The sequence below is a fragment of the Schistocerca serialis genome, chromosome 3, assembly GCF_023864345.2.
Source record: "Schistocerca serialis cubense isolate TAMUIC-IGC-003099 chromosome 3, iqSchSeri2.2, whole genome shotgun sequence".
Taxonomy (NCBI): Eukaryota; Metazoa; Arthropoda; class Insecta; order Orthoptera; family Acrididae; genus Schistocerca; species Schistocerca serialis.
Genome location: NC_064640.1, coordinates 597806981 through 597820453, shown reverse-complemented (window position 1 = coordinate 597820453; position 13473 = coordinate 597806981). Strand labels below are relative to the sequence as shown.

Genomic DNA, 13473 nt, shown 5'->3' with positions numbered 1-13473 from the left:
TATGCAGACTCGCGGTCCACGCTAATCCCAAAGATCCTGTGTTCTACTCGAACATTTTGTAGATGAAGCTGTTCTGATACTCTACTATCGGAGATCAGGCTTCTGACAGTGGGAACAAGACTTGGCTGCCGTGAACTCGCACTTGTTTTCTTCAGTGTCCGCCGTCTGTACGTTACTTTCCATCTCTCTTTCGGTAGGAGTACTCTGCCTAGTCCTCCATTTGACTTCTGACGATAGTTGCTTGACATCAGTCTCTATTCACTCTTTAGAACTGGACAGCTCAGCCCTCAAGGTGTCATTATTTGCAGTTTTACTCTTTCGTAACTCAGTTTCCTCCATCCTCTTTATTCGCATTTGTAATGTTGGCAGTACACTCTTTCCAACCTTCGTGGTCTTGAGTATCTCTTCCCGCATTTCGCGAACAATGCATTTGGCACCTCTTGCTATCAGTTTCTCCTCGTTCACTGGTCTCTTTGCATCTGCAATATCTCGCTCGAGTTTCGTGCAGAGTGCCTTTACTTCATCCTTGACTTCGTGTTTCTCACTTTTGATTGCTTGACCTCCCCCTCTAGTTCGGCATTTGCCTTAATGATCTCGTTTCGTGTTCGGTACTGAACTATTTGATTTCGTTCCGTACTTCTGTACTGACCTTTTCGATTTTGTTCTCTGTTTCGGTACTGACTTTAATCATCTTTGCAGGTAGACGTTCAAGATATTGGAGAATGCTCGACACCTCTTTCCGTAATCTTGTAGTCCTCCGTGTACACTTGCTTAGGATATCCTTCCATCTTCCATTCGCAAATCTATGCCTATAAAATTCATCTCTGCGTGTGTCTATCGGACTGTTGCATGCTGATGTACACGACGGTGGTCTTCTGCAACTATGAATAGTAGCATTCTGTCTAATTTGGCTCCTGATATCATAATTTCGTTTGCTTTTCATCTTGGCTGGCAAATGACAGCCAAACGCTTGTCCAAACTGCTCGTCTTCACAAAGTTCTATCTGATTAATGTCCTCCTCACCGGTTCTAAGATCTGTTTGGAATTCTACCTCGCGAGTCATCCCATAGACTTTCCTTACTGCCACGTGTGTCTTCCATTTCGCTACCGTTGCTACAGCTTTTTTGCTGCGTATTGCACATTACGACCCTCTTCAACTGTCGGCGGTCCCTGTCAGTCAACAGACGAGGGGGCCTGTACGCTTTTGTGCTGTACGTGTCCCTTCACGTTTCCACTTCACTATCACATATGAAGCAGTGGACCTAGGGACGTTTAGGAGTGTGAAAATCTTGCGTACAGACGTATGACACAAGTGACTTACAATCACCTGACAATGTTCGAAGTCCGTGAGTTCCGCGGAGCGCCCCATTCTGCTCTCTCACGATGTCTAATGACTGCTGAGGTCGCTGATATGGAGTACCTGGCAGTAGGTGACAGCAAAATGCAACTAATATGAAAAACGTAAGTTTTTGGGGGTGTCCGGCTACTTTTGATCACATAGTGTATCTGTTCTAATACCAAATGTCGTTAGCGTTGGTTTAACAAACTCGTGTCAGTTGTATAATTCGTGAGTGCAGGTGATTAATTGATTATTATGGTTTGAGCAAAGCGACCACTTGTGTCTTTATTTCGCGAATTAGACGAAAAACAGTAATCAAGCAGGACTTACGAAACAAAGTGAGCCTATGAAGATAAACGATTCACACCACACTCAGACGTTATAGTAGTTTGATGGGCAACAAAACAGGAAATTTCTTGGGCCACAGCATGCTCTCTAACAGATAATTCCTATTGTTACACATGTATTTTGTTTGATGACTCTGAGATTCAAAATGCATGGATGTCAGCATCTTTCGGAGTATTTGTGACAAAAAATACTAACGGAAAAGCCGAGAAACGTTAGAGTTCATGTAAGCGCCCTCTGTATTAAGAGAGTGTTCAGTTGCTAGGTCATGGACGAACTGAACCTTTAATTGATGAGGGAGTCCAACTTCTAGGTATAAAACATATTCTTAATTCGATTATGACACAAAATAGATTCGCAAATGAAAGGCTTAGTAATACTGTCTGTTTCTTGGGGAAGCAAGAGCTTGCATACAGAGAACACTCTGAAGATGAAAGTTTCGACAACAAGGGGAATTACCTTGAATTATTGGAACTTTTGTGTAGACAAGAACAGATTATTCGTGATCACTTGTAGGGGCCTTCTGGGATCAAAGGAAGATCAGCTACAGCTGAAAACTAATCAATTGAATATGTTACAGTGGTCATTTGAAGATTTTTTGTTTTCAATGTTTCTAGTGAGAAAACTGCTCATGATTTATCAGAAATTGTACTCAATGCTCTTTATCTTTTTTTAAAGATTTACTAATAAAATAGTGAGCTAAACGTGGCTAAACACGGCAAGTGGCAAGAAATATCAAAAGCAATTAATGATGCAGCACACAAAACATTTGGGTCAATAAAAAATAAAAGGAAAATATAGTGGGATGAAGTATACAAAGAAGCCATAGCATAGAGGGATAAACAATGGGAAAAACTGTATGTCAAAGAAATTGAAGATTATGTTCAATTTAAACAACAATGAAAGGAAACAGCGAGGTTAAACAAAAATATCAAACATGCCTTTGAAATGGAAAAACTTTCGGAAATAGACCAAGCCTTTGTGAAAAATAATACCCGTGACTTTTATCAAACTTTTAAGAACGAAGTAAAGCCAACGGCCTTGTCGCAGTGGTAACACCGGTTCCCGTCAGATCACCGAAGTTAAGCGCTGTCGGGCTCGGCTAGCACTTGGAGGGGTGACCATCCGGTGTGCCGAGCGCTGTTGGCAAGCGAGGAGCTTGAGGCAAACTGAGGAGCTACTTGATTGAGAAGTAGCGGCTCCGGTCCCGGAAACTGACATACCGCTGGGAGAGCTGTGTGCTGACCACATCCCCTCCATATCCGCATCAGGTGACGCCTGTGGGCTGACGATGACACGGCGACGGGTCACTCCGTTGGGCCTTCGTTTAAGAACGAATTAAAGGCGTACCAAACTCCAAATGTCTGTTTCAAAAATGAAAACGGTGGAACTGTTTTAAGCAATACTCAGAATATTGAAATAGAAGTAAGGTATTTTCATCAGCTTCTAAACTGTGCTGAACCAAGTCATAGATTGGAATTTTCAAGTGTTAATGAAAATTGGGAGGAAGATTTACCAACTACTATAGAAGAAATTGAAGAAGTAATTAAAACCCTCCAAAAGAGCAAAGCTAGTTAAGAAAATACAATTACGGCTGAACTTCTGACGTGGTCCTTGCCAAATATTGCAAATGAGCTAAATTCAGTATTTGAAGAAATCTGGAAAACAGAAAAAATTCGGAAGCAATGGAAAGTTGCCTTGATACATCCACTCCACAAAAAAAGGTAATAAACAGCATGTAAAGAACGACAGAGGAATCTCTTTACTGCCAGTAGCGTGTAAAGTATTTTCCAAGATTTTATTAAGCAAAATAACAACAACACGAGACAGTCATTTAGGTGAATATCAAGGTGGTTATAGGAATGAAGGTCATGCGCAGAACAAATATTTAATTTCAAGTCAGTATATCGCCAAACATTAATTAATTTAAAGGACATTGTAGTTAGGCTTGTTAATTTCAAATAGGTCTTTGATTCTGTTGATAGGGAAACTGAAGATAAAAAAATTCAAGAATTTGGCGTAAGGTCTAAACTGTTAAAGCTAATCAGCAGACACAGATACTGTCTGTAAATTAAATTTATGGGACAAATTTCACAATCTTTCAAAACAAAAACAGGTGTTCGACATGGTGATGGCCTATCCAAATTCTTTTCAATAGTGTGTTGGAGAAAACAGTGAGAATCTGTAACGAAAACGTATTGAGCTGAACATTTCACCTCTAAGGTTAGGAAGAGGAGGCAAGTGATGAAAATAAGCTGACTTGAATTTCCAGATGATTTTGCTATACTTTCCAAAAATGTGGCTTCTGCTATAACACAAAGAAGTCTCCTGAAAGAAATAGCCGGCAGAACTGGCTTAAGAACTTCTGCAGAAAAAAAGAATTTTTTTAGCTAACGTTAAGGATGCTTCAAAATTCCTGGAAGAAGATATTATTTGCAATAGAGGAAAGGTTGTATAAAATAAGGAGAGCATATAGTATCACCAAAGACCACTACAATAAAAATTTGATACCCAAAAATGCAAAAATAAGGCATTACAACACAGTAGTGAAGTCAGAAGGCCTATATGGAAGCGAATGCCAAACATTAAACTACAATGTAGATAAATTAGAAGTGCTAGAGAGACGAATTATAAGGAAAACATTGGGGCGACAAAACACAGCAGAAAGTTTGAAGTTACGAAGTAATGCTGAAATATACCGAAATATAGAAAATATTTCGAATGGACATTTATTTCGAGTACAAGACAGTAGATTAGCTAACAAGATTTTCAAATTTTTGTGGGATAGGAACTTCACACCAAGCTGGGTCAACGAAGTAAAAAAGGATTTAGAAAGAAACAATATAACAGAGGATAAACATCAGGGAAGACTTTCGGGAAAAAGTATGGAAAATGGAAGCATTCCAAGGCGGCGTAGCTTAAAACAGTGGTTTAATATGATCTGAAGACAGAAAAAAAACAGATGAAAGCATACTGGAAGAAAAGAAGAAAACAAAGAACGATGAACTGAAATTGGAAAGCGATCCTAAGATGAAAAAAAAATTGCAGCCTTGTCGAAATATCGCAGTTGTTTAACATTTTATCTGAGGGTATTCCTTCAAGTTGTTTGAATACATGTCTGACTCCTGACTACTCCTCTTGGAGTGAATTGCGCCGAAAGTGTTCTGATCCTTCACACAAAGCGCTACATAACTACTTTAGGTACGAAAACTCAATCCATATTAAATTTTTTGTAACTTTTACAAACGAGGTAAACAATTGATATTTAATCTGATGACAAAGATCTATCGTAACATTACAATCGTTAAATATTATCTATATAATAGTGCCTAGCAACTATTACAGGAATCTAATCAATGATACTTTTGCTTCCACTTCTTGAAAGATAGCCTGGGCATAGCTGTTTCGACTTATTCGGCTCACTGTTTTGGGACTGATGATCTCACGTATCTTCTGCACAAGTGGCTTTCATTCCGACATACTATCCACAACGGTGATTGGTGTAATTATTTGAAAATACAGCCTTTCATTCTGTCGAAATTTCGCCTTATCGATCAAAGAGCCACCGGCTGAAGAACCTGTAACAAACTTCTGTAGGCAATGACACCTAAATGTATAGAAATTTTCCTAAGTACCATGAATGACAATGCAGCAAACCAGAATGGTCCCAACCCTATATACAACAATTACTTTTCTTGTGATCATCATCCACTGTAATTGTACTTCTCCAACTACCCGTTCACTGCAAACGAGCTGTTACACTGTTATTATTATTATCATATTGTCGTTATCATTTTTATTCTTTAACATTTTACCATCCTGCTGTCACGTTTCTCCATAAGTAGCGTTTTATCTTTTACGTAATAGCATACATGTAAATTATTACCGCTATTTTGAGAATGTCCAATTCTACTTCAAATTTACGAGGACAACTGGCTCTGCCATTGTAAAAGATTTAAGTAATTGACAATTTACTGCAACGCAGTCCTAAAACAGCAGCAGGCTATGAGTAGCCGCTCGTTATTTAAGTCTCAAAACGAGTAATGCGCTATGAGTATGCAGTGGCAGTGCGCTACGGGGACACTCTCCACGTAATTTGGTACAAGTCGCAATGGAAATTCTTTTCTTTCGCTTAGCTCCGTTTATATATTGTTCCATTACGTAAGCCGGTTTCCGGTATATTTTGCATAGAAACGAGCTGCAGACGCTGCAAGTGAAATTCGAGGAAGTTGTGTTTAAGGGGCAAGCGGCTGGCCTGGTCGCATTTCGTCTTTTAAATACCCTGACTACTTCCACCAAGCTTGTTTCCTTTACAACATCAAATTCATTTTGCATACGTAACACAGTTCTCTAATTCACTTGCGTTATTGGAGGATCTCTTCTAAGGAATACGTTAAAAAGTCAGTGCAAACGGGGCGAATCTTTCTCTGTCAGAGAAAGAAATTCAGAGTCACTACGTAGTAATTCATCAATGACATTTTTAACTGGATGCAGATATCTGTTATCTTATAACTAGAGCTGAGATATTCCCTGTATCTTAATACTAAAAAGGCCTTCTAGTTGTGAGTTAACAAGCATTGCCCTCTCATTTAAATATATGGCCGAAAGGGTCAGCCTACAGGAATTGTGAAACCAAGTCTGTCGTCCAGGACCGCGTGCCACAAAGGGCACAGATTCATCACGAAATGGGGACACTCATAGCCGTCTATTGTCTGTTGAGGCCTAAGCGCTGTAGTGTGCGTGTGAGGCATAGGAGAACCTACGTCATAGGGAAACCCAGTAGAACTATTTTGTGGCCAAGGAGACGTAGCAGTGTTAAATGTGGCAGACCTAAGATTGGACATAAAGGGAAACATTTATGAAAACTATTTAATTCAGTAGTATTGCAGGGAATCAAGGCACAGTAATTTTAATATGCCATCCTTCATAAATTTTCATGGTGATCCTAAGAAAACTTGAATATTGATCATATCTATAGTAGTTTAGGATTTACTATTAAAGTCAAATTAACAAGTTTTGTAACAAAGACCTGAATGCTAAAGTCTGAACGCATTGGTCGATCTTTACGATCGATATTTCATATAGAAGAGAATCATTAAAATGACAAACGTTGTAAATATCAACTCTGTGACTTTATTTGTTTAAAAGATATAGTAAATTTAAACTATCGGTATTTTCAGTTAAGGATCAGATCATCATTTCCTCCACACAAAACACATTGAACGATGACAGCATGACACGCTACTGAATCATTAGGTAATAGAACATTTGTTGCAAGGTTTAGTGCATAGTAGTTACTTTTGTTCTTTATTCATTTATCAGAAAGCACATTGGTGCAAGACTACTGGCCGTGGCATTCAAAGCTAAAAAGGAAATTTTATTGGTTTTACGTAAAAGAATTTAACTTTTATTATGTAATGGATAGTATTGTTACTTTATTTAGAACGTGAAAGTAGTCAAGCTTTGATTATTTAAACATGTAAAAATTTAAAATAACGTAGAATAAGCTGTAGCCAATCAGATGGACAGTTTCAGGAAAGGGATTGCTCTAGTCAGTTGAGCGAGGATATTCGGCCGCGTACGGGCAGAGAGAGTGCTGGTGCGGACGCGAAAGCAGACAGTTCGGCTAGAGACACCAAAGGGTACTGTTCGGATTGAGACACGAAAGCGGACAGCCGGTGAAACGACTTAGAAAATTTCGCGTTGTGTGGTATCGCGGGACCTAATATCTGAGCGGAGAGCAGCTGCGCGCCTGGTGTGACCTCTAACTTTTCGTGTGGAGTGTTGGACTTGTGTTTCGCGATGAGATTGTGAATGATCGAACTGTGTCAAATGGATATGAAACAAAAGCTCTAAATACGACCACTTTCGCCATTAGTTTTATTTCTGAATAAACGTTATTCTAACCAAATCGCTACTGTGTGGCCTACATCATTTATGGGTCGTTAATTTAGTTCCCGATATTATTATTACTATTATTATCGGTTCTATTAACTTGCTATTTCGCAAACTTGCCGTCAGCCAGGTTATTTAACCAAAGGGTCACAAGTGTCTAATTTAGGGCGTGTAATGCGACACGTGTGGTTCAACCCCTAGACGAGTTTGAGCCAAGACATTTCGATGAAGGGAAACCGCATGTGAGCCCGAACATCTTTGAGGCTGTTAGTTTGCACAGTGCAGCGCAATTTCTTTAACAGATGCTTGAGGCGATGTAAAAATCTTGTGCAGATCATGATTGTATTTGATCCTTTAGTGCTTCAAATCTACCGTCATCGACATATTAATTGCTTATTACGCTATAATCGCTGGTGGAATTGCATGACATAAAAATTTGAACTAAAGATACTATAATTTTTCTCCCTGTGCGACCCTCCTATCGGTACTACAAGGGAATTTTAGTTTACCATCTGTCTTCGAATAACATAAGTTTTTAAATTGTTTTCACTTAAGCCTGTTTATTTATTTTTAATAAAAATATGACATTGTGAGGTAACGGGCGAGTTGTGGCCCCCTGAAAATATTCTAAGTTCGGAGTTGGCGTGGCAGCGCTGGGGCCTCTCGGCAGTCCGTGGCTCGTCGGCGGCAGCGTGGTTCTGAACGTTAACCGGGGTCCAGGCCGACCGCGTGGCTGGGAATTCCATGGTGATGCTGTGTCGATGAAGGAGACATGCCGGGAGTGCCAAAGATGGCGAACTTTATGAAACCTTATTGGCAAATATTTCACAATTCCTATAGAAATTAAGAGTAGCCAGATCAATCATGATACCTCAGAAAGAAACATGTACATTACCATTATTTGCACTACGATTCTGACGGCGTAATCAGATTTTCAATATCTTTATTACTTTAAAGTTTAGTATCTGATGATAAATTATACAAGTAACACCCAGCATCGAATTTCCAAAATCCAAACACTCACTCCGATTCTGTCGATCGACGTGTCTTTAGAAAGCTATTAGCGCAAACCTACATTGTTGTAAATTACAGGCATGTAATTTGAATAGTACATGAGTTATTGGAGGTCAAAGTGGCCGATTACTATCGATCGCGTCAGGCCATAAATACTCCACAGTTACACGAAAAAATGGTAGCAGCATGCTTATAAATATATTTATTCATCATGTCTTTGTTTATATCTGACATATACTATTCATGAAGAAATTAATCAATTATTTACTGTTTTTTAGAAAGCATAGTGACATTAGGCTACTGGCTTACTTCTGTTCTATTCCTTTGATATATGTTTATTTAATTTGTTTATGTATTTAATAACGTGTGTTAGACCGTGTTTATGGTCCAGCCGTAGGAATATTTATTTAATTTCAAGTTATTTAAATGTAAATCCAGTATTTAGAATGTGTTTCATTGTGTTTGTGAGTGTGCGTTGGCTTGGAGACAGGGCGGGAGCACTCTAGCCAATCACAGCGATCATTCCAAAAAGGACATTAGGAGAAACTGTATGGAAGCGGAGGAGGAGGATCGTTTTGAGAGAGGACAGGGGAGTTCTGGACACTGTGGCAGAAGACACGAGAAAGAGTACTGGACAGTATGGCGCGACGGACGCACGGCCGCTGGAACGCGAGAATGAAATACTCGCAACAACTCTCATATCTCCTAAACCGCTCGAGACATGGAAACGAAAGTTTGGCGAGTGACAGCACACAAGGAGGAGAGTGTTTCGCCAATTCTTAAACACATGGAACTTTCTTATCTATGGCGATATACCAGTATTTATACTTCCCTTTTTATTTATTTTACTCCAGAGACTGGAATTTTTTAAGAGTTATCGACAGCTACCGAATCAAGAGCTTCCTAGTATGAAAATAAACACGAAATTTCTTCTTTTATGGACGGCCGTTGTGGCTGAGCGGTTCTAGGCGCTTCAGTCTGGAACCGCGCGACCGCTACGGTCGCAGGTTCGAATCCTGCCTCGGGCATGGATGTGTGTGATGTCCTTAGGTTAGTTAGGTTTAAGTAGTTCTAAGTGCTAGGGGATTGATGACCTCAGATATTAAGTCCCACAGTGCTCAGAGCCATTTGAACCATTTTCTTCTATCATGTTACTGCAAAACGACACTATGAGGTTTTTCGTAAGCTGTTGAGCTCTGTGATTGCCAATTACTTGTTCAATGAGGCACTTCGTTTCGGAATTCTGTCGCAATAGCTGCTGTGAGATGAGTTTGGCAAATTACACTGTGACAAAGCAAGTACAATTAAACCAGTCACCAAGAGAAATGTGGCCGTTACTCACAAACGGTGATGCTTCTTTGAATGAGAAAAGTTACCAACGCACGCAAAAATAGATTATCAATTCTGTTGGAATTTTGGTGGAATCCCCGTACCCACCGTATTTTTAACAACGAGCGTCTGGAATGGAAACTTAACAAAGGATTTTATTCCTTCACAATGGTCAGTGTATTGTCAGCAGCGGAGGATAATGCGCGCGACAGGAATGCACAAGCTAGCCATGTGTGCCTTGTGAGTTGGAGTTCGAAAAACATTGTCATGAAAGTAGATCTGCCTTTGTCAGCAGTAAATTTCAACAAATTAAATGTATCTAATCATAACACTCTTTTAGGATATTCCTAGTTTCGTAATAATACCGACCATTTTCTTCATTTGTGTAGCCTGTTGTATAATTAGTTTATTAATGCTGATAATATGCATGCAACAATTAAAATGATTTTTCTAATCACGGCGAACCAATTAAAACATGGTTATTTCTGACTGCTTTTCCACTGTTTCTAGCTTGCAGTGGAAATGTGATGTTCACATGCATGTAGTACAGTGTGTCTTATTACATTATTACATCCATATTAGAGTAATCACAGTGAGACTTCTATACTTCAGATCTTCGACGCTTTTTACCAGGAGCACGAAGGGATCACACCTGTGGAGATTATCGCTTTCTAAATTTTTGTAGCAGATCGTACAGATACACCAGCATACTAGGCAGCGAGAAGATAACTTTGTTTTACTTTCCTACCTTGATTCTTAATCACATGATTTTATAATATTCCTTAGTTCCTTATTCACTACCCTCTGTCCCTTCTTGCGATCTGAAAACATCGCGGAGGCATATGATACAATTCCAGTACTGAAGTATGCATTTTTCTTGGCAGATGAAAAACAAAACAAAACTATACAGTTATAAATAACAGAAAAGTATAATGTACTAACGAAGAATGCTGGAGCGCTTAAGTGGCGAAAAACGAAACACTACCCAAAGGCAATAAAATTTAGTATACAGTAAGGCAAAATTTATCGTATGGGCAATGCTATCACTGCTCATATGCGCCGTTCCGAAGTGAGCATATGGCCGAGCTACTTTTCCGCTCCCCGCCTCAAATTTCCCACGGCGCTAGCGAGGCACGCGCGACGCGCGGCGCGAGAAACTGTGCCTCAACCACAACGCCGCGCGACCTGGCGCAGGCGTGTGTCGCGTCCCCGTCGCGTCGCGTAGCAATTTTCGCGGTCCCATTTGAATCAGTGAAGTTACAAAAACGCGCGCTGCGCTGCGTCGCGCCCCACGTGCTATACGCGTCTCAATTTGCGCCCTTAGAGAGTGGAGCAGTTTGCGAGTGGTCTCGGGAGACAGAAATATTTCTTAGTGACTACTTGTGCACTTGTGAGGTTTTCATGGCTTCTGCAGTGAAGACATAGTATGCGTTTAGAAGTGAACATCTCGCGAGCTATGTTGTTGATCATAACTAATTATGTGAAGTAGGAATCTATTGTTTCTCTGTTACTCAACTTATATTTTATTTAATTGCTGGACCATCAACACCAATACGTGTTTTATACACTACTAGCCTTTAAAATTGCTACACCACGAAGATGGCGTGCTACAGAGGTGAAATTTAACCGACATGAAGAAGATGCTGTGATATGCACATGATTAGCTTTTCAGAGCATTCACACAAGGCTGGTGCCGGTGGCGACGCCTACAACGTGCTCATATGAGGAAAGTTTCCAACCGATTTCTCATACACAAACAGCAGTTGACCGGCGTTGCCTGGTGAAACGCTGTTGTGAAGCCTCGTGTAAGGAGGAGAAATGCGTACCATCACGTTTCCGACTTTGATAAAGTCCGGATTGTAGCCTATCCCGATTGCGGTTTATTGTATCGCGACATTGCTGCTCGCATAGGTCGAGATCCAATGACTGTTAGCAGAATATGGAATCGGTGGGTTCAGGAGGGTAATACGGAACGCCGTGCTGGATCCAACGCCCTCGTATCACTAGCAGTCGAGATGACAGGCATCTTATCCGCATGGTTGTAACGGATCGTGCAGCCACGTCTCGATCCCTGAGTCAACAGATGCGGACGTTTGAAAGACAACAACCATCTGCACGAACAGTTTGACGACGTTTGCAGCAGCATGAACTATCAGCTCGGAGACCATGGCTGCGGTTACCCTTGATGTTGCATCACAGACAGGAGCGCCTGCGATGGTGTACTCAACGACGAACCTGGGTGCACGAATGGCAAAAATGTCATTTTTTCGGATGAATCCAGGTTCTGTTTACAGCTTCATGATGGTCCCATCCGTGTTTGGCGACATCGCGGTGAACGCACATTGGAAGCGTGTATTCGTCATCGCCGAACTGGCGTATCGCCCGCCGTGGTATCACGTCTCGGTCATCTCTTGTTCGCATTGACGGCACTTTGAACAGTGGACGTTACATTTCAGATGTGTTACGACTCGTGGCTCTACCCTTCATTCCGTCCCTGCGAAACCCTACATTTCAGCAGGATAATGCACGACCGCATGTTGCAGGTCCTGTACCGGCCTTTCTGGATGCAGAAAATGTTCGACTGCTGCCCTGGCCAGCACATTCTCCATATCTCTCACCAACTGAAAACGTGTGGTCAATGGTGGCCAAGCAACTGGCTCGTCACAAGACGCCAGTCGCTACTCCTGATGAATTGTGGTATCGTGCTGAAGCTGCATGGGCAGCTGTGCCTGTACACGCCATCCAAGCTCTGTTTGACTCAATGCCCAGGCGTATCAAGGCCGTTATTACGGCCAGAGGTAGTTGTTCTGGGTACTGATTTCTCAGGATCTATGCACTCAAATTGCGTGAAAATATAACCACATGTCAGTTCTAGTATAATATATCTGTTCAGTGAATACCCGTTTATCATCTGCATTTCTTCTTGGTGTACCAATTTTAATAGCCAGTAGTGTAGTAATAAAAGACATTGTTAAAGATACTTCTGCTATCGTATTCATCATTTAAAGTCGTTAAAATAGTACCTGCAGAATTTATTTAATTGCAGTGTTTCATCTATAAATGTCTATATTATGTTCAAAATTCGCAATCGCCGCGTGATAGGAACCTTTGACCATTCGATTCATGTATATATTCATATTGTATACTGTAGACTCAGCAGTATTTGGCTTGTAATACGGCACGTACGTATCTCAACCCCGAGACAACGAAACTAGCCAAAACTTTTAATATTTCATCTCTTAGTCGGAGGGTACATAGTTGAGTGTAGGATGTTGCTTCCCCCAGTTCACACTTATTAAGACGTTCAGGGCCACGAATGGATATCGAGCTGAAGCAAAATGTTTCGCCCCCGTCAGTGGGGGACATCTTAAATTGGGTTCTAACTTTGTCGAATATCCGATGCACACCATGTGTCACTACTGGGTGAAGTAAAAGTCCGTATCCGTGCGCCCCCGCGCAAAGGCTTGACGTCGGATATTTTTAAAAGTCAATTGCAGTTGGGAGTTGTCAGGTTGCTGTCGTCCAGTACTGCATTACCACACGTCGAAACC

General features: G+C 40.8%; 1 pseudogene; it reads left to right on the top strand.

Annotated features, from left to right (window-relative positions):
* The first annotated feature begins 2715 nt into the window (after positions 1–2715).
* On the top strand, positions 2716–2833 carry LOC126471717 (5S ribosomal RNA; annotated as a pseudogene).
* Positions 2834–13473: the final 10640 nt, after the last annotated feature.